Source organism: Schistocerca gregaria, chromosome 11, assembly GCF_023897955.1.
Source record: "Schistocerca gregaria isolate iqSchGreg1 chromosome 11, iqSchGreg1.2, whole genome shotgun sequence".
Lineage (NCBI taxonomy): Eukaryota > Metazoa > Arthropoda > Insecta > Orthoptera > Acrididae > Schistocerca > Schistocerca gregaria.
The window spans coordinates 4808830-4828843 of record NC_064930.1 but is presented as its reverse complement, the minus strand read 5'-3'; the positions used below and the strand labels follow the sequence as shown (position 1 = coordinate 4828843).

Here is a 20014-nt window from a genome sequence, read left to right as displayed (position 1 = left end):
CTAGAGGTGGACAACACGTTCGTCTTACTCAGAGCGGTGTCTGAACTCTATTTTCGACGTTGTGCGTGCCACTTTCATTGTGGCCAACTACGATTCGATACAGAATGCACGAAACCTGAAAGACACCCTCACTGATACATAGAGAGTAGTGTTTGTCTGCGGAATAATGGGAGTGCAAGGGTCTGTGACGTTGATATGACTGTATGTAGCACTACTAGTTATCGGGGGAGGTCGGCGTAGCTCAGATGGTAGAGCGCTCGCTTAGCGTGCGAGAGGTACTGGGATCGATACCCAGCGCCTCCAGAATTTTTAACGCACCTACATGAGCACCTTGCCATGCAAGTGGAATAATTCCCAACCGGCAGAGGTGTGTAGGCAGATACAAGCGAACGATTAGCATCCACATTTGCGCCGATTTCACGTAAATCCCTCTGCACGTTCCCATTCTTTGCGTGCAGTCGGCTGCTACTGGTGTTGCTGGTTGTGACTGCTGATAACAGATGCCGTAGCAATCAATTCATGGAGTGAGTTGTATGTTTTGCGATAGTCTGTCTCTGACAAGGAAGCACAGGTGATATAGGTGCGAACACAGGAAGCTTGCAGCCCCTCGCTGCCTGCAGACACAGAGCAGCCACACTAGAAGAGCGGCCTAAGCCGTAGGCGAAATGTGCTCATTCGCTTTGGCGCGACGTCGAACTATAAATAAGGCTGTCACTAGCGTGAGCGTTGCGTGAGCGTCGTGTAAAGTCGGAAAAGTCATCTGCATGGGTGATTGCCAAGTTTGGGGAGCGTTTCGTAGTACGATCAGTGCAATGGGGACGCGGAAACTTGTTGTGTCCCAGTGTTTTGCAGTTGGACGACAAGAGTTTTACACAGTAGCAAAGAGCGAGGCACTGAGTTGGCATGAACAATGGAGAGCACAATGGGGCTCGAGATGTGCTTGTTACCTCAGGTGCTGTGTGATTGTGGACAAGGAGTGAAATGGACCAATTTGTGACCGCCCTTTCAATTTAAGACGTTCAAAACAGACGGAATTTGCATTCGTAATACCAGAGCATCGAAACTACTTGGACCTCTTGTGTATATGAACGTGTCCGCGCCTTTGTATTCTGGTACCTTCGCCGCTACAAACCAACCAACCATCGTGTCCGTGCACATCAAAGTCGCAAAGAATGGAGAATAGCCAGGCTTGGTCGTGTGTGTAGCTGTAGCTCAGTTGGCAGATCGTTCGCTTAGCGTGTGAACGGTCTCGGGTTCAAGCCCCGGCTCCTCCATGTTTTGTGTTCAGTGCATGGTAAGTGTTGGTCGCGGCGAACATAAACGCACGCAAGAAGTTGCAAAACCAGCGTCACAGACTGATACGATGTATACTGTCATAAGGAGAGCATGATGTAAGTGTGGGGACCGGCTGTTATCGTGGAGTCATCGAGTGCAGATCTGTCTTAGGTATCACGGCTTCACGTCATTGAAGTCTAGAGGTGGACAACACGTTCGTCTTACTCAGAGCGGTGTCTGAACTCTATTTTCGACGTTGTGCGTGCCACTTTCATTGTGGCCAACTACGATTCGATACAGAATGCACGAAACCTGAAAGACACCCTCACTGATACATAGAGAGTAGTGTTTGTCTGCGGAATAATGGGAGTGCAAGGGTCTGTGACGTTGATATGACTGTATGTAGCACTACTAGTTATCGGGGGAGGTCGGCGTAGCTCAGATGGTAGAGCGCTCGCTTAGCGTGCGAGAGGTACTGGGATCGATACCCAGCGCCTCCAGAATTTTTAACGCACCTACATGAGCACCTTGCCATGCAAGTGGAATAATTCCCAACCGGCAGAGGTGTGTAGGCAGATACAAGCGAACGATTAGCATCCACATTTGCGCCGATTTCACGTAAATCCCTCTGCACGTTCCCATTCTTTGCGTGCAGTCGGCTGCTACTGGTGTTGCTGGTTGTGACTGCTGATAACAGATGCCGTAGCAATCAATTCATGGAGTGAGTTGTATGTTTTGCGATAGTCTGTCTCTGACAAGGAAGCACAGGTGATATAGGTGCGAACACAGGAAGCTTGCAGCCCCTCGCTGCCTGCAGACACAGAGCAGCCACACTAGAAGAGCGGCCTAAGCCGTAGGCGAAATGTGCTCATTCGCTTTGGCGCGACGTCGAACTATAAATAAGGCTGTCACTAGCGTGAGCGTTGCGTGAGCGTCGTGTAAAGTCGGAAAAGTCATCTGCATGGGTGATTGCCAAGTTTGGGGAGCGTTTCGTAGTACGATCAGTGCAATGGGGACGCGGAAACTTGTTGTGTCCCAGTGTTTTGCAGTTGGACGACAAGAGTTTTACACAGTAGCAAAGAGCGAGGCACTGAGTTGGCATGAACAATGGAGAGCACAATGGGGCTCGAGATGTGCTTGTTACCTCAGGTGCTGTGTGATTGTGGACAAGGAGTGAAATGGACCAATTTGTGACCGCCCTTTCAATTTAAGACGTTCAAAACAGACGGAATTTGCATTCGTAATACCAGAGCATCGAAACTACTTGGACCTCTTGTGTATATGAACGTGTCCGCGCCTTTGTATTCTGGTACCTTCGCCGCTACAAACCAACCAACCATCGTGTCCGTGCACATCAAAGTCGCAAAGAATGGAGAATAGCCAGGCTTGGTCGTGTGTGTAGCTGTAGCTCAGTTGGCAGATCGTTCGCTTAGCGTGTGAACGGTCTCGGGTTCAAGCCCCGGCTCCTCCATGTTTTGTGTTCAGTGCATGGTAAGTGTTGGTCGCGGCGAACATAAACGCACGCAAGAAGTTGCAAAACCAGCGTCACAGACTGATACGATGTATACTGTCATAAGGAGAGCATGATGTAAGTGTGGGGACCGGCTGTTATCGTGGAGTCATCGAGTGCAGATCTGTCTTAGGTATCACGGCTTCACGTCATTGAAGTCTAGAGGTGGACAACACGTTCGTCTTACTCAGAGCGGTGTCTGAACTCTATTTTCGACGTTGTGCGTGCCACTTTCATTGTGGCCAACTACGATTCGATACAGAATGCACGAAACCTGAAAGACACCCTCACTGATACATAGAGAGTAGTGTTTGTCTGCGGAATAATGGGAGTGCAAGGGTCTGTGACGTTGATATGACTGTATGTAGCACTACTAGTTATCGGGGGAGGTCGGCGTAGCTCAGATGGTAGAGCGCTCGCTTAGCGTGCGAGAGGTACTGGGATCGATACCCAGCGCCTCCAGAATTTTTAACGCACCTACATGAGCACCTTGCCATGCAAGTGGAATAATTCCCAACCGGCAGAGGTGTGTAGGCAGATACAAGCGAACGATTAGCATCCACATTTGCGCCGATTTCACGTAAATCCCTCTGCACGTTCCCATTCTTTGCGTGCAGTCGGCTGCTACTGGTGTTGCTGGTTGTGACTGCTGATAACAGATGCCGTAGCAATCAATTCATGGAGTGAGTTGTATGTTTTGCGATAGTCTGTCTCTGACAAGGAAGCACAGGTGATATAGGTGCGAACACAGGAAGCTTGCAGCCCCTCGCTGCCTGCAGACACAGAGCAGCCACACTAGAAGAGCGGCCTAAGCCGTAGGCGAAATGTGCTCATTCGCTTTGGCGCGACGTCGAACTATAAATAAGGCTGTCACTAGCGTGAGCGTTGCGTGAGCGTCGTGTAAAGTCGGAAAAGTCATCTGCATGGGTGATTGCCAAGTTTGGGGAGCGTTTCGTAGTACGATCAGTGCAATGGGGACGCGGAAACTTGTTGTGTCCCAGTGTTTTGCAGTTGGACGACAAGAGTTTTACACAGTAGCAAAGAGCGAGGCACTGAGTTGGCATGAACAATGGAGAGCACAATGGGGCTCGAGATGTGCTTGTTACCTCAGGTGCTGTGTGATTGTGGACAAGGAGTGAAATGGACCAATTTGTGACCGCCCTTTCAATTTAAGACGTTCAAAACAGACGGAATTTGCATTCGTAATACCAGAGCATCGAAACTACTTGGACCTCTTGTGTATATGAACGTGTCCGCGCCTTTGTATTCTGGTACCTTCGCCGCTACAAACCAACCAACCATCGTGTCCGTGCACATCAAAGTCGCAAAGAATGGAGAATAGCCAGGCTTGGTCGTGTGTGTAGCTGTAGCTCAGTTGGCAGATCGTTCGCTTAGCGTGTGAACGGTCTCGGGTTCAAGCCCCGGCTCCTCCATGTTTTGTGTTCAGTGCATGGTAAGTGTTGGTCGCGGCGAACATAAACGCACGCAAGAAGTTGCAAAACCAGCGTCACAGACTGATACGATGTATACTGTCATAAGGAGAGCATGATGTAAGTGTGGGGACCGGCTGTTATCGTGGAGTCATCGAGTGCAGATCTGTCTTAGGTATCACGGCTTCACGTCATTGAAGTCTAGAGGTGGACAACACGTTCGTCTTACTCAGAGCGGTGTCTGAACTCTATTTTCGACGTTGTGCGTGCCACTTTCATTGTGGCCAACTACGATTCGATACAGAATGCACGAAACCTGAAAGACACCCTCACTGATACATAGAGAGTAGTGTTTGTCTGCGGAATAATGGGAGTGCAAGGGTCTGTGACGTTGATACGACTGTATGTAGCACTACTAGTTATCGGGGGAGGTCGGCGTAGCTCAGATGGTAGAGCGCTCGCTTAGCGTGCGAGAGGTACTGGGATCGATACCCAGCGCCTCCAGAATTTTTAACGCACCTACATGAGCACCTTGCCATGCAAGTGGAATAATTCCCAACCGGCAGAGGTGTGTAGGCAGATACAAGCGAACGATTAGCATCCACATTTGCGCCGATTTCACGTAAATCCCTCTGCACGTTCCCATTCTTTGCGTGCAGTCGGCTGCTACTGGTGTTGCTGGTTGTGACTGCTGATAACAGATGCCGTAGCAATCAATTCATGGAGTGAGTTGTATGTTTTGCGATAGTCTGTCTCTGACAAGGAAGCACAGGTGATATAGGTGCGAACACAGGAAGCTTGCAGCCCCTCGCTGCCTGCAGACACAGAGCAGCCACACTAGAAGAGCGGCCTAAGCCGTAGGCGAAATGTGCTCATTCGCTTTGGCGCGACGTCGAACTATAAATAAGGCTGTCACTAGCGTGAGCGTTGCGTGAGCGTCGTGTAAAGTCGGAAAAGTCATCTGCATGGGTGATTGCCAAGTTTGGGGAGCGTTTCGTAGTACGATCAGTGCAATGGGGACGCGGAAACTTGTTGTGTCCCAGTGTTTTGCAGTTGGACGACAAGAGTTTTACACAGTAGCAAAGAGCGAGGCACTGAGTTGGCATGAACAATGGAGAGCACAATGGGGCTCGAGATGTGCTTGTTACCTCAGGTGCTGTGTGATTGTGGACAAGGAGTGAAATGGACCAATTTGTGACCGCCCTTTCAATTTAAGACGTTCAAAACAGACGGAATTTGCATTCGTAATACCAGAGCATCGAAACTACTTGGAACTCTTGTGTATATGAACGTGTCCGCGCCTTTGTATTCTGGTACCTTCGCCGCTACAAACCAACCAACCATCGTGTCCGTGCACATCAAAGTCGCAAAGAATGGAGAATAGCCAGGCTTGGTCGTGTGTGTAGCTGTAGCTCAGTTGGCAGATCGTTCGCTTAGCGTGTGAACGGTCTCGGGTTCAAGCCCCGGCTCCTCCATGTTTTGTGTTCAGTGCATGGTAAGTGTTGGTCGCGGCGAACATAAACGCACGCAAGAAGTTGCAAAACCAGCGTCACAGACTGATACGATGTATACTGTCATAAGGAGAGCATGATGTAAGTGTGGGGACCGGCTGTTATCGTGGTGTCATCGAGTGCAGATCTGTCTTAGGTATCACGGCTTCACGTCATTGAAGTCTAGAGGTGGACAACACGTTCGTCTTACTCAGAGCGGTGTCTGAACTCTATTTTCGACGTTGTGCGTGCCACTTTCATTGTGGCCAACTACGATTCGATACAGAATGCACGAAACCTGAAAGACACCCTCACTGATACATAGAGAGTAGTGTTTGTCTGCGGAATAATGGGAGTGCAAGGGTCTGTGACGTTGATATGACTGTATGTAGCACTACTAGTTATCGGGGGGGGTCGGCGTAGCTCAGATGGTAGAGCGCTCGCTTAGCGTGCGAGAGGTACTGGGATCGATACCCAGCGCCTCCAGAATTTTTAACGCACCTACATGAGCACCTTGCCATGCAAGTGGAATAATTCCCAACCGGCAGAGGTGTGTAGGCAGATACAAGCGAACGATTAGCATCCACATTTGCGCCGATTTCACGTAAATCCCTCTGCACGTTCCCATTCTTTGCGTGCAGTCGGCTGCTACTGGTGTTGCTGGTTGTGACTGCTGATAACAGATGCCGTAGCAATCAATTCATGGAGTGAGTTGTATGTTTTGCGATAGTCTGTCTCTGACAAGGAAGCACAGGTGATATAGGTGCGAACACAGGAAGCTTGCAGCCCCTCGCTGCCTGCAGACACAGAGCAGCCACACTAGAAGAGCGGCCTAAGCCGTAGGCGAAATGTGCTCATTCGCTTTGGCGCGACGTCGAACTATAAATAAGGCTGTCACTAGCGTGAGCGTTGCGTGAGCGTCGTGTAAAGTCGGAAAAGTCATCTGCATGGGTGATTGCCAAGTTTGGGGAGCGTTTCGTAGTACGATCAGTGCAATGGGGACGCGGAAACTTGTTGTGTCCCAGTGTTTTGCAGTTGGACGACAAGAGTTTTACACAGTAGCAAAGAGCGAGGCACTGAGTTGGCATGAACAATGGAGAGCACAATGGGGCTCGAGATGTGCTTGTTACCTCAGGTGCTGTGTGATTGTGGACAAGGAGTGAAATGGACCAATTTGTGACCGCCCTTTCAATTTAAGACGTTCAAAACAGACGGAATTTGCATTCGTAATACCAGAGCATCGAAACTACTTGGAACTCTTGTGTATATGAACGTGTCCGCGCCTTTGTATTCTGGTACCTTCGCCGCTACAAACCAACCAACCATCGTGTCCGTGCACATCAAAGTCGCAAAGAATGGAGAATAGCCAGGCTTGGTCGTGTGTGTAGCTGTAGCTCAGTTGGCAGATCGTTCGCTTAGCGTGTGAACGGTCTCGGGTTCAAGCCCCGGCTCCTCCATGTTTTGTGTTCAGTGCATGGTAAGTGTTGGTCGCGGCGAACACAAACGCACGCAAGAAGTTGCAAAACCAGCGTCACAGACTGATACGATGTATACTGTCATAAGGAGAGCATGATGTAAGTGTGGGGACCGGCTGTTATCGTGGTGTCATCGAGTGCAGATCTGTCTTAGGTATCACGGCTTCACGTCATTGAAGTCTAGAGGTGGACAACACGTTCGTCTTACTCAGAGCGGTGTCTGAACTCTATTTTCGACGTTGTGCGTGCCACTTTCATTGTGGCCAACTACGATTCGATACAGAATGCACGAAACCTGAAAGACACCCTCACTGATACATAGAGAGTAGTGTTTGTCTGCGGAATAATGGGAGTGCAAGGGTCTGTGACGTTGATATGACTGTATGTAGCACTACTAGTTATCGGGGGGGGTCGGCGTAGCTCAGATGGTAGAGCGCTCGCTTAGCGTGCGAGAGGTACTGGGATCGATACCCAGCGCCTCCAGAATTTTTAACGCACCTACATGAGCACCTTGCCATGCAAGTGGAATAATTCCCAACCGGCAGAGGTGTGTAGGCAGATACAAGCGAACGATTAGCATCCACATTTGGGCCGATTTCACGTAAATCCCTCTGCACGTTCCCATTCTTTGCGTGCAGTCGGCTGCTACTGGTGTTGCTGGTTGTGACTGCTGATAACAGATGCCGTAGCAATCAATTCATGGAGTGAGTTGTATGTTTTGCGATAGTCTGTCTCTGACAAGGAAGCACAGGTGATATAGGTGCGAACACAGGAAGCTTGCAGCCCCTCGCTGCCTGCAGACACAGAGCAGCCACACTAGAAGAGCGGCCTAAGCCGTAGGCGAAATGTGCTCATTCGCTTTGGCGCGACGTCGAACTATAAATAAGGCTGTCACTAGCGTGAGCGTTGCGTGAGCGTCGTGTAAAGTCGGAAAAGTCATCTGCATGGGTGATTGCCAAGTTTGGGGAGCGTTTCGTAGTACGATCAGTGCAATGGGGACGCGGAAACTTGTTGTGTCCCAGTGTTTTGCAGTTGGACGACAAGAGTTTTACACAGTAGCAAAGAGCGAGGCACTGAGTTGGCATGAACAATGGAGAGCACAATGGGGCTCGAGATGTGCTTGTTACCTCAGGTGCTGTGTGATTGTGGACAAGGAGTGAAATGGACCAATTTGTGACCGCCCTTTCAATTTAAGACGTTCAAAACAGACGGAATTTGCATTCGTAATACCAGAGCATCGAAACTACTTGGAACTCTTGTGTATATGAACGTGTCCGCGCCTTTGTATTCTGGTACCTTCGCCGCTACAAACCAACCAACCATCGTGTCCGTGCACATCAAAGTCGCAAAGAATGGAGAATAGCCAGGCTTGGTCGTGTGTGTAGCTGTAGCTCAGTTGGCAGATCGTTCGCTTAGCGTGTGAACGGTCTCGGGTTCAAGCCCCGGCTCCTCCATGTTTTGTGTTCAGTGCATGGTAAGTGTTGGTCGCGGCGAACATAAACGCACGCAAGAAGTTGCAAAACCAGCGTCACAGACTGATACGATGTATACTGTCATAAGGAGAGCATGATGTAAGTGTGGGGACCGGCTGTTATCGTGGTGTCATCGAGTGCAGATCTGTCTTAGGTATCACGGCTTCACGTCATTGAAGTCTAGAGGTGGACAACACGTTCGTCTTACTCAGAGCGGTGTCTGAACTCTATTTTCGACGTTGTGCGTGCCACTTTCATTGTGGCCAACTACGATTCGATACAGAATGCACGAAACCTGAAAGACACCCTCACTGATACATAGAGAGTAGTGTTTGTCTGCGGAATAATGGGAGTGCAAGGGTCTGTGACGTTGATATGACTGTATGTAGCACTACTAGTTATCGGGGGGGGTCGGCGTAGCTCAGATGGTAGAGCGCTCGCTTAGCGTGCGAGAGGTACTGGGATCGATACCCAGCGCCTCCAGAATTTTTAACGCACCTACATGAGCACCTTGCCATGCAAGTGGAATAATTCCCAACCGGCAGAGGTGTGTAGGCAGATACAAGCGAACGATTAGCATCCACATTTGCGCCGATTTCACGTAAATCCCTCTGCACGTTCCCATTCTTTGCGTGCAGTCGGCTGCTACTGGTGTTGCTGGTTGTGACTGCTGATAACAGATGCCGTAGCAATCAATTCATGGAGTGAGTTGTATGTTTTGCGATAGTCTGTCTCTGACAAGGAAGCACAGGTGATATAGGTGCGAACACAGGAAGCTTGCAGCCCCTCGCTGCCTGCAGACACAGAGCAGCCACACTAGAAGAGCGGCCTAAGCCGTAGGCGAAATGTGCTCATTCGCTTTGGCGCGACGTCGAACTATAAATAAGGCTGTCACTAGCGTGAGCGTTGCGTGAGCGTTGCGTGAGCGTCGTGTAAAGTCGGAAAAGTCATCTGCATGGGTGATTGCCAAGTTTGGGGAGCGTTTCGTAGTACGATCAGTGCAATGGGGACGCGGAAACTTGTTGTGTCCCAGTGTTTTGCAGTTGGACGACAAGAGTTTTACACAGTAGCAAAGAGCGAGGCACTGAGTTGGCATGAACAATGGAGAGCACAATGGGGCTCGAGATGTGCTTGTTACCTCAGGTGCTGTGTGATTGTGGACAAGGAGTGAAATGGACCAATTTGTGACCGCCCTTTCAATTTAAGACGTTCAAAACAGACGGAATTTGCATTCGTAATACCAGAGCATCGAAACTACTTGGAACTCTTGTGTATATGAACGTGTCCGCGCCTTTGTATTCTGGTACCTTCGCCGCTACAAACCAACCAACCATCGTGTCCGTGCACATCAAAGTCGCAAAGAATGGAGAATAGCCAGGCTTGGTCGTGTGTGTAGCTGTAGCTCAGTTGGCAGATCGTTCGCTTAGCGTGTGAACGGTCTCGGGTTCAAGCCCCGGCTCCTCCATGTTATGTGTTCAGTGCATGGTAAGTGTTGGTCGCGGCGAACATAAACGCACGCAAGAAGTTGCAAAACCAGCGTCACAGACTGATACGATGTATACTGTCATAAGGAGAGCATGATGTAAGTGTGGGGACCGGCTGTTATCGTGGTGTCATCGAGTGCAGATCTGTCTTAGGTATCACGGCTTCACGTCATTGAAGTCTAGAGGTGGACAACACGTTCGTCTTACTCAGAGCGGTGTCTGAACTCTATTTTCGACGTTGTGCGTGCCACTTTCATTGTGGCCAACTACGATTCGATACAGAATGCACGAAACCTGAAAGACACCCTCACTGATACATAGAGAGTAGTGTTTGTCTGCGGAATAATGGGAGTGCAAGGGTCTGTGACGTTGATATGACTGTATGTAGCACTACTAGTTATCGGGGGGGGTCGGCGTAGCTCAGATGGTAGAGCGCTCGCTTAGCGTGCGAGAGGTACTGGGATCGATACCCAGCGCCTCCAGAATTTTTAACGCACCTACATGAGCACCTTGCCATGCAAGTGGAATAATTCCCAACCGGCAGAGGTGTGTAGGCAGATACAAGCGAACGATTAGCATCCACATTTGGGCCGATTTCACGTAAATCCCTCTGCACGTTCCCATTCTTTGCGTGCAGTCGGCTGCTACTGGTGTTGCTGGTTGTGACTGCTGATAACAGATGCCGTAGCAATCAATTCATGGAGTGAGTTGTATGTTTTGCGATAGTCTGTCTCTGACAAGGAAGCACAGGTGATATAGGTGCGAACACAGGAAGCTTGCAGCCCCTCGCTGCCTGCAGACACAGAGCAGCCACACTAGAAGAGCGGCCTAAGCCGTAGGCGAAATGTGCTCATTCGCTTTGGCGCGACGTCGAACTATAAATAAGGCTGTCACTAGCGTGAGCGTTGCGTGAGCGTCGTGTAAAGTCGGAAAAGTCATCTGCATGGGTGATTGCCAAGTTTGGGGAGCGTTTCGTAGTACGATCAGTGCAATGGGGACGCGGAAACTTGTTGTGTCCCAGTGTTTTGCAGTTGGACGACAAGAGTTTTACACAGTAGCAAAGAGCGAGGCACTGAGTTGGCATGAACAATGGAGAGCACAATGGGGCTCGAGATGTGCTTGTTACCTCAGGTGCTGTGTGATTGTGGACAAGGAGTGAAATGGACCAATTTGTGACCGCCCTTTCAATTTAAGACGTTCAAAACAGACGGAATTTGCATTCGTAATACCAGAGCATCGAAACTACTTGGAACTCTTGTGTATATGAACGTGTCCGCGCCTTTGTATTCTGGTACCTTCGCCGCTACAAACCAACCAACCATCGTGTCCGTGCACATCAAAGTCGCAAAGAATGGAGAATAGCCAGGCTTGGTCGTGTGTGTAGCTGTAGCTCAGTTGGCAGATCGTTCGCTTAGCGTGTGAACGGTCTCGGGTTCAAGCCCCGGCTCCTCCATGTTTTGTGTTCAGTGCATGGTAAGTGTTGGTCGCGGCGAACATAAACGCACGCAAGAAGTTGCAAAACCAGCGTCACAGACTGATACGATGTATACTGTCATAAGGAGAGCATGATGTAAGTGTGGGGACCGGCTGTTATCGTGGTGTCATCGAGTGCAGATCTGTCTTAGGTATCACGGCTTCACGTCATTGAAGTCTAGAGGTGGACAACACGTTCGTCTTACTCAGAGCGGTGTCTGAACTCTATTTTCGACGTTGTGCGTGCCACTTTCATTGTGGCCAACTACGATTCGATACAGAATGCACGAAACCTGAAAGACACCCTCACTGATACATAGAGAGTAGTGTTTGTCTGCGGAATAATGGGAGTGCAAGGGTCTGTGACGTTGATATGACTGTATGTAGCACTACTAGTTATCGGGGGGGGGGTCGGCGTAGCTCAGATGGTAGAGCGCTCGCTTAGCGTGCGAGAGGTACTGGGATCGATACCCAGCGCCTCCAGAATTTTTAACGCACCTACATGAGCACCTTGCCATGCAAGTGGAATAATTCCCAACCGGCAGAGGTGTGTAGGCAGATACAAGCGAACGATTAGCATCCACATTTGCGCCGATTTCACGTAAATCCCTCTGCACGTTCCCATTCTTTGCGTGCAGTCGGCTGCTACTGGTGTTGCTGGTTGTGACTGCTGATAACAGATGCCGTAGCAATCAATTCATGGAGTGAGTTGTATGTTTTGCGATAGTCTGTCTCTGACAAGGAAGCACAGGTGATATAGGTGCGAACACAGGAAGCTTGCAGCCCCTCGCTGCCTGCAGACACAGAGCAGCCACACTAGAAGAGCGGCCTAAGCCGTAGGCGAAATGTGCTCATTCGCTTTGGCGCGACGTCGAACTATAAATAAGGCTGTCACTAGCGTGAGCGTTGCGTGAGCGTCGTGTAAAGTCGGAAAAGTCATCTGCATGGGTGATTGCCAAGTTTGGGGAGCGTTTCGTAGTACGATCAGTGCAATGGGGACGCGGAAACTTGTTGTGTCCCAGTGTTTTGCAGTTGGACGACAAGAGTTTTACACAGTAGCAAAGAGCGAGGCACTGAGTTGGCATGAACAATGGAGAGCACAATGGGGCTCGAGATGTGCTTGTTACCTCAGGTGCTGTGTGATTGTGGACAAGGAGTGAAATGGACCAATTTGTGACCGCCCTTTCAATTTAAGACGTTCAAAACAGACGGAATTTGCATTCGTAATACCAGAGCATCGAAACTACTTGGAACTCTTGTGTATATGAACGTGTCCGCGCCTTTGTATTCTGGTACCTTCGCCGCTACAAACCAACCAACCATCGTGTCCGTGCACATCAAAGTCGCAAAGAATGGAGAATAGCCAGGCTTGGACGTGTGTGTAGCTGTAGCTCAGTTGGCAGATCGTTCGCTTAGCGTGTGAACGGTCTCGGGTTCAAGCCCCGGCTCCTCCATGTTTTGTGTTCAGTGCATGGTAAGTGTTGGTCGCGGCGAACATAAACGCACGCAAGAAGTTGCAAAACCAGCGTCACAGACTGATACGATGTATACTGTCATAAGGAGAGCAAGATGTAAGTGTGGGGACCGGCTGTTATCGTGGTGTCATCGAGTGCAGATCTGTCTTAGGTATCACGGCTTAACGTCATTGAAGTCTAGAGGTGGACAACACGTTCGTCTTACTCAGAGCGGTGTCTGAACTCTATTTTCGACGTTATGCGTGCCACTTTCATTGTGGCCAACTACGATTCGATACAGAATGTACGAAACCTGAAAGACACCCTCACTGATACATAGAGAGTAGTGTTTGTCTGCGGAATAATGGGAGTGCAAGGGTCTGTGACGTTGATATGACTGTATGTAGCACTACTAGTTATCGGGGGGGTGGGCGTAGCTCGGATGGTAGAGCGCTGGCTTAGCGTGCGAGAGGTACTGGGATCGATACCCAGCGCCTCCAGAATTTTTAACGCACCTACATGAGCACCTTGCCATGCAAGTGGAATAATTCCCAACCGGCAGAGGTGTGTAGGCAGATACAAGCGAACGATTAGCATCCACATTTGGGCCGATTTCACGTAAATCCCTCTGCACGTTCCCATTCTTTGCGTGCAGTCGGCTGCTACTGGTGTTGCTGGTTGTGACTGCTGATAACAGATGCCGTAGCAATCAATTCATGGAGTGAGTTGTATGTTTTGCGATAGTCTGTCTCTGACAAGGAAGCACAGGTGATATAGGTGCGAACACAGGAAGCTTGCAGCCCCTCGCTGCCTGCAGACACAGAGCAGCCACACTAGAAGAGCGGCCTAAGCCGTAGGCGAAATGTGCTCATTCGCTTTGGCGCGACGTCGAACTATAAATAAGGCTGTCACTAGCGTGAGCGTTGCGTGAGCGTCGTGTAAAGTCGGAAAAGTCATCTGCATGGGTGATTGCCAAGTTTGGGGAGCGTTTCGTAGTACGATCAGTGCAATGGGGACGCGGAAACTTGTTGTGTCCCAGTGTTTTGCAGTTGGACGACAAGAGTTTTACACAGTAGCAAAGAGCGAGGCACTGAGTTGGCATGAACAATGGAGAGCACAATGGGGCTCGAGATGTGCTTGTTACCTCAGGTGCTGTGTGATTGTGGACAAGGAGTGAAATGGACCAATTTGTGACCGCCCTTTCAATTTAAGACGTTCAAAACAGACGGAATTTGCATTCGTAATACCAGAGCATCGAAACTACTTGGAACTCTTGTGTATATGAACGTGTCCGCGCCTTTGTATTCTGGTACCTTCGCCGCTACAAACCAACCAACCATCGTGTCCGTGCACATCAAAGTCGCAAAGAATGGAGAATAGCCAGGCTTGGTCGTGTGTGTAGCTGTAGCTCAGTTGGCAGATCGTTCGCTTAGCGTGTGAACGGTCTCGGGTTCAAGCCCCGGCTCCTCCATGTTTTGTGTTCAGTGCATGGTAAGTGTTGGTCGCGGCGAACATAAACGCACGCAAGAAGTTGCAAAACCAGCGTCACAGACTGATACGATGTATACTGTCATAAGGAGAGCATGATGTAAGTGTGGGGACCGGCTGTTATCGTGGTGTCATCGAGTGCAGATCTGTCTTAGGTATCACGGCTTCACGTCATTGAAGTCTAGAGGTGGACAACACGTTCGTCTTACTCAGAGCGGTGTCTGAACTCTATTTTCGACGTTGTGCGTGCCACTTTCATTGTGGCCAACTACGATTCGATACAGAATGCACGAAACCTGAAAGACACCCTCACTGATACATAGAGAGTAGTGTTTGTCTGCGGAATAATGGGAGTGCAAGGGTCTGTGACGTTGATATGACTGTATGTAGCACTACTAGTTATCGGGGGGGGGTCGGCGTAGCTCAGATGGTAGAGCGCTCGCTTAGCGTGCGAGAGGTACTGGGATCGATACCCAGCGCCTCCAGAATTTTTAACGCACCTACATGAGCACCTTGCCATGCAAGTGGAATAATTCCCAACCGGCAGAGGTGTGTAGGCAGATACAAGCGAACGATTAGCATCCACATTTGCGCCGATTTCACGTAAATCCCTCTGCACGTTCCCATTCTTTGCGTGCAGTCGGCTGCTACTGGTGTTGCTGGTTGTGACTGCTGATAACAGATGCCGTAGCAATCAATTCATGGAGTGAGTTGTATGTTTTGCGATAGTCTGTCTCTGACAAGGAAGCACAGGTGATATAGGTGCGAACACAGGAAGCTTGCAGCCCCTCGCTGCCTGCAGACACAGAGCAGCCACACTAGAAGAGCGGCCTAAGCCGTAGGCGAAATGTGCTCATTCGCTTTGGCGCGACGTCGAACTATAAATAAGGCTGTCACTAGCGTGAGCGTTGCGTGAGCGTCGTGTAAAGTCGGAAAAGTCATCTGCATGGGTGATTGCCAAGTTTGGGGAGCGTTTCGTAGTACGATCAGTGCAATGGGGACGCGGAAACTTGTTGTGTCCCAGTGTTTTGCAGTTGGACGACAAGAGTTTTACACAGTAGCAAAGAGCGAGGCACTGAGTTGGCATGAACAATGGAGAGCACAATGGGGCTCGAGATGTGCTTGTTACCTCAGGTGCTGTGTGATTGTGGACAAGGAGTGAAATGGACCAATTTGTGACCGCCCTTTCAATTTAAGACGTTCAAAACAGACGGAATTTGCATTCGTAATACCAGAGCATCGAAACTACTTGGAACTCTTGTGTATATGAACGTGTCCGCGCCTTTGTATTCTGGTACCTTCGCCGCTACAAACCAACCAACCATCGTGTCCGTGCACATCAAAGTCGCAAAGAATGGAGAATAGCCAGGCTTGGACGTGTGTGTAGCTGTAGCTCAGTTGGCAGATCGTTCGCTTAGCGTGTGAACGGTCTCGGGTTCAAGCCCCGGCTCCTCCATGTTTTGTGTTCAGTGCATGGTAAGTGTTGGTCGCGGCGAACATAAACGCACGCAAGAAGTTGCAAAACCAGCGTCACAGACTGATACGATGTATACTGTCATAAGGAGAGCAAGATGTAAGTGTGGGGACCGGCTGTTATCGTGGTGTCATCGAGTGCAGATCTGTCTTAGGTATCACGGCTTAACGTCATTGAAGTCTAGAGGTGGACAACACGTTCGTCTTACTCAGAGCGGTGTCTGAACTCTATTTTCGACGTTATGCGTGCCACTTTCATTGTGGCCAACTACGATTCGATACAGAATGTACGAAACCTGAAAGACACCCTCACTGATACATAGAGAGTAGTGTTTGTCTGCGGAATAATGGGAGTGCAAGGGTCTGTGACGTTGATATGACTGTATGTAGCACTACTAGTTATCGGGGGGGTGGGCGTAGCTCGGATGGTAGAGCGCTGGCTTAGCGTGCGAGAGGTACTGGGATCGATACCCAGCGCCTCCAGAATTTTTAACGCACCTACATGAGCACCTTGCCATGCAAGTGGAATAATTCCCAACCGGCAGAGGTGTGTAGGCAGATACAAGCGAACGATTAGCATCCACAATTGCACCGATTTCACGTAAATCCCACTGCACGTTCCCATTCTTTGCGTGCAGTCGGCTGCTACTGGTGTTGCTGGTTGTGACTGCTGAAAACAGATGCCGTAGCAATCAATTCATGGAGTGAGTTGTATGTTTTGCGATAGTCTGTCTCTGACAAGGAAGCACAGGTGATATAGGTGCGAACACAGGAAGCTTGCAGCCCCTCGCTGCCTGCAGACACAGAGCAGCCACACTAGAAGAGCGGCCTAAGCCGTAGGCGAAATGTGCTCATTCGCTTTGGCGCGACGTCGAACTATAAATAAGGCTGTCACTAGCGTGAGCGTTGCGTGAGCGTCGTGTAAAGTCGGAAAAGTCATCTGCATGGGTGATTGCCAAGTTTGGGGAGCGTTTCGTAGTACGATCAGTGCAATGGGGACGCGGAAACTTGTTGTGTCCCAGTGTTTTGCAGTTGGACGACAAGAGTTTTACACAGTAGCAAAGAGCGAGGCACTGAGTTGGCATGAACAATGGAGAGCACAATGGGGCTCGAGATGTGCTTGTTACCTCAGGTGCTGTGTGATTGTGGACAAGGAGTGAAATGGACCAATTTGTGACCGCCCTTTCAATTTAAGACGTTCAAAACAGACGGAATTTGCATTCGTAATACCAGAGCATCGAAACTACTTGGAACTCTTGTGTATATGAACGTGTCCGCGCCTTTGTATTCTGGTACCTTCGCCGCTACAAACCAACCAACCATCGTGTCCGTGCACATCAGAGTCGCAAAGAATGGAGAATAGCCAGGCTTGGTCGTGTGTGTAGCTGTAGCTCAGTTGGCAGATCGTTCGCTTAGCGTGTGAACGGTCTCGGGTTCAAGCCCCGGCTCCTCCATGTTTTGTGTTCAGTGCATGGTAAGTGTTGGTCGCGGCGAACATAAACGCACGCAAGAAGTTGCAAAACCAGCGTCACAGACTGATACGATGTATACTGTCATAAGGAGAGCAAGATGTAAGTGTGGGGACCGGCTGTTATCGTGGTGTCATCGAGTGCAGATCTGTCTTAGGTATCACGGCTTAACGTCATTGAAGTCTAGAGGTGGACAACACGTTCGTCTTACTCAGAGCGGTGTCTGAACTCTATTTTCGACGTTATGCGTGCCACTTTCATTGTGGCCAACTACGATTCGATACAGAATGCACGAAACCTGAAAGACACCCTCACTGATACATAGAGAGTAGTGTTTGTCTGCGGAATAATGGGAGTGCAAGGGTCTGTGACGTTGATATGACTGTATGTAGCACTACTAGTTATCGGGGGGGTGGGCGTAGCTCAGATGGTAGAGCGCTCGCTTAGCGTGCGAGAGGTACTGGGATCGATACCCAGCGCCTCCAGAATTTTTAACGCACCTACATGAGCACCTTGCCATGCAAGTGGAATAATTCCCAACCGGCAGAGGTGTGTAGGCAGATACAAGCGAACGATTAGCATCCACAATTGCGCCGATTTCACGTAAATCCCACTGCACGTTCCCATTCTTTGCGTGCAGTCGGCTGCTACTGGTGTTGCTGGTTGTGACTGCTGATAACAGATGCCGTAGCAATCAATTCATGGAGTGAGTTGTATGTTTTGCGATAGTCTGTCTCTGACAAGGAAGCACAGGTGATATAGGTGCGAACACAGGAAGCTTGCAGCCCCTCGCTGCCTGCAGACACAGAGCAGCCACACTAGAAGAGCGGCCTAAGCCGTAGGCGAAATGTGCTCATTCGCTTTGGCGCGACGTCGAACTATAAATAAGGCTGTCACTAGCGTGAGCGTCGTGTAAAGTCGGAAAAGTCATCTGCATGGGTGATTGCCAAGTTTGGGGAGCGTTTCGTAGTACGATCAGTGCAATGGGGACGCGGAAACTTGTTGTGTCCCAGTGTTTTGCAGTTGGACGACAAGAGTTTTACACAGTAGCAAAGAGCGAGGCACTGAGTTGGCATGAACAATGGAGAGCACAATGGGGCTCGAGATGTGCTTGTTACCTCAGGTGCTGTGTGATTGTGGACAAGGAGTGAAATGGACCGATTTGTGACCGCCCTTTCAATTTAAGACGTTCAAAACAGACGGAATTTGCATTCGTAATACCAGAGCATCGAAACTACTTGGAACTCTTGTGTATATGAACGTGTCCGCGCCTTTGTATTCTGGTACCTTCGCCGCTACAAACCAACCAACCATCGTGTCCGTGCACATCAGAGTCGCAAAGAATGGAGAATAGCCAGGCTTGGTCGTGTGTGTAGCTGTAGCTCAGTTGGCAGATCGTTCGCTTAGCGTGTGAACGGTCTCGGGTTCAAGCCCCGGCTCCTCCATGTTTTGTGTTCAGTGCATGGTAAGTGTTGGTCGCGGCGAACATAAACGCACGCAAGAAGTTGCAAAACCAGCGTCACAGACTGATACGATGTATACTGTCATAAGGAGAGCAAGATGTAAGTGTGGGGACCGGCTGTTATCGTGGTGTCATCGAGTGCAGATCTGTCTTAGGTATCACGGCTTAACGTCATTGAAGTCTAGAGGTGGACAACACGTTCGTCTTGCTCAGAGCGGTGTCTGAACTCTATTTTCGACGTTATGCGTGCCACTTTCATTGTGGCCAACTACGATTCGATACAGAATGCACGAAACCTGAAAGACACCCTCACTGATACATAGAGAGTAGTGTTTGTCTGCGGAATAATGGGAGTGCAAGGGTCTGTGACGTTGATATGACTGTATGTAGCACTACTAGTTATCGGGGGGGGGTCGGCGTAGCTCAGATGGTAGAGCGCTCGCTTAGCGTGCGAGAGGTACTGGGATCGATACCCAGCGCCTCCAGAATTTTTAACGCACCTACATGAGCACCTTGCCATGCAAGTGGAATAATTCCCAACCGGCAGAGGTGTGTAGGCAGATACAAGCGAACGATTAGCATCCACAATTGCGCCGATTTCACGTAAATCCCTCTGCACGTTCCCATTCTTTGCGTGCAGTCGGCTGCTACTGGTGTTGCTGGTTGTGACTGCTGATAACAGATGCCGTAGCAATCAATTCATGGAGTGAGTTGTATGTTTTGCGATAGTCTGTCTCTGACAAGGAAGCACAGGTGATATAGGTGCGAACACAGGAAGCTTGCAGCCCCTCGCTGCCTGCAGACACAGAGCAGCCACACTAGAAGAGCGGCCTAAGCCGTAGGCGAAATGTGCTCATTCGCTTTGGCGCGACGTCGAACTATAAATAAGGCTTTCACTAGCGTCGTGTAAAGTCGGAAAAGTCATCTGCATGGGTGATTGCCAAGTTTGGGGAGCGTTTCGTAGTACGATCAGTGCAATGGGGACGCGGAAACTTGTTGTGTCCCAGTGTTTTGCAGTTGGACGACAAGAGTTTTACACAGTAGCAAAGAGCGAGGCAC

The 20014-nt window shown here is 49.8% G+C and overlaps 12 non-coding genes across 12 annotated transcripts; all 12 read left to right on the top strand.

Annotated features, from left to right (window-relative positions):
• The first annotated feature begins 226 nt into the window (after positions 1-226).
• Trnaa-agc (transfer RNA alanine (anticodon AGC)) lies at positions 227-303 on the top strand. Its single transcript has one exon. It is a non-coding gene; the product is annotated as a tRNA-Ala (tRNA).
• A 1395-nt stretch (positions 304-1698) lies between these two features.
• On the top strand, positions 1699-1775 carry Trnaa-agc (transfer RNA alanine (anticodon AGC)). The gene has a single exon. It is a non-coding gene; the product is annotated as a tRNA-Ala (tRNA).
• A 1395-nt stretch (positions 1776-3170) lies between these two features.
• On the top strand, positions 3171-3247 carry Trnaa-agc (transfer RNA alanine (anticodon AGC)). Its single transcript has one exon. It is a non-coding gene; the product is annotated as a tRNA-Ala (tRNA).
• A 1395-nt stretch (positions 3248-4642) lies between these two features.
• Trnaa-agc (transfer RNA alanine (anticodon AGC)) lies at positions 4643-4719 on the top strand. The gene has a single exon. It is a non-coding gene; the product is annotated as a tRNA-Ala (tRNA).
• A 1396-nt stretch (positions 4720-6115) lies between these two features.
• On the top strand, positions 6116-6191 carry Trnaa-agc (transfer RNA alanine (anticodon AGC)). Its single transcript has one exon. It is a non-coding gene; the product is annotated as a tRNA-Ala (tRNA).
• A 1396-nt stretch (positions 6192-7587) lies between these two features.
• Trnaa-agc (transfer RNA alanine (anticodon AGC)) lies at positions 7588-7663 on the top strand. The gene has a single exon. It is a non-coding gene; the product is annotated as a tRNA-Ala (tRNA).
• A 1396-nt stretch (positions 7664-9059) lies between these two features.
• Positions 9060-9135, top strand: Trnaa-agc (transfer RNA alanine (anticodon AGC)). The gene has a single exon. It is a non-coding gene; the product is annotated as a tRNA-Ala (tRNA).
• Positions 9136-10542: 1407 nt separating this feature from the next.
• Positions 10543-10618, top strand: Trnaa-agc (transfer RNA alanine (anticodon AGC)). The gene has a single exon. It is a non-coding gene; the product is annotated as a tRNA-Ala (tRNA).
• Positions 10619-12016: 1398 nt separating this feature from the next.
• Trnaa-agc (transfer RNA alanine (anticodon AGC)) lies at positions 12017-12092 on the top strand. Its single transcript has one exon. It is a non-coding gene; the product is annotated as a tRNA-Ala (tRNA).
• A 2868-nt stretch (positions 12093-14960) lies between these two features.
• Trnaa-agc (transfer RNA alanine (anticodon AGC)) lies at positions 14961-15036 on the top strand. The gene has a single exon. It is a non-coding gene; the product is annotated as a tRNA-Ala (tRNA).
• Positions 15037-17904: 2868 nt separating this feature from the next.
• Trnaa-agc (transfer RNA alanine (anticodon AGC)) lies at positions 17905-17978 on the top strand. Its single transcript has one exon. It is a non-coding gene; the product is annotated as a tRNA-Ala (tRNA).
• Positions 17979-19364: 1386 nt separating this feature from the next.
• Positions 19365-19440, top strand: Trnaa-agc (transfer RNA alanine (anticodon AGC)). Its single transcript has one exon. It is a non-coding gene; the product is annotated as a tRNA-Ala (tRNA).
• Positions 19441-20014: the final 574 nt, after the last annotated feature.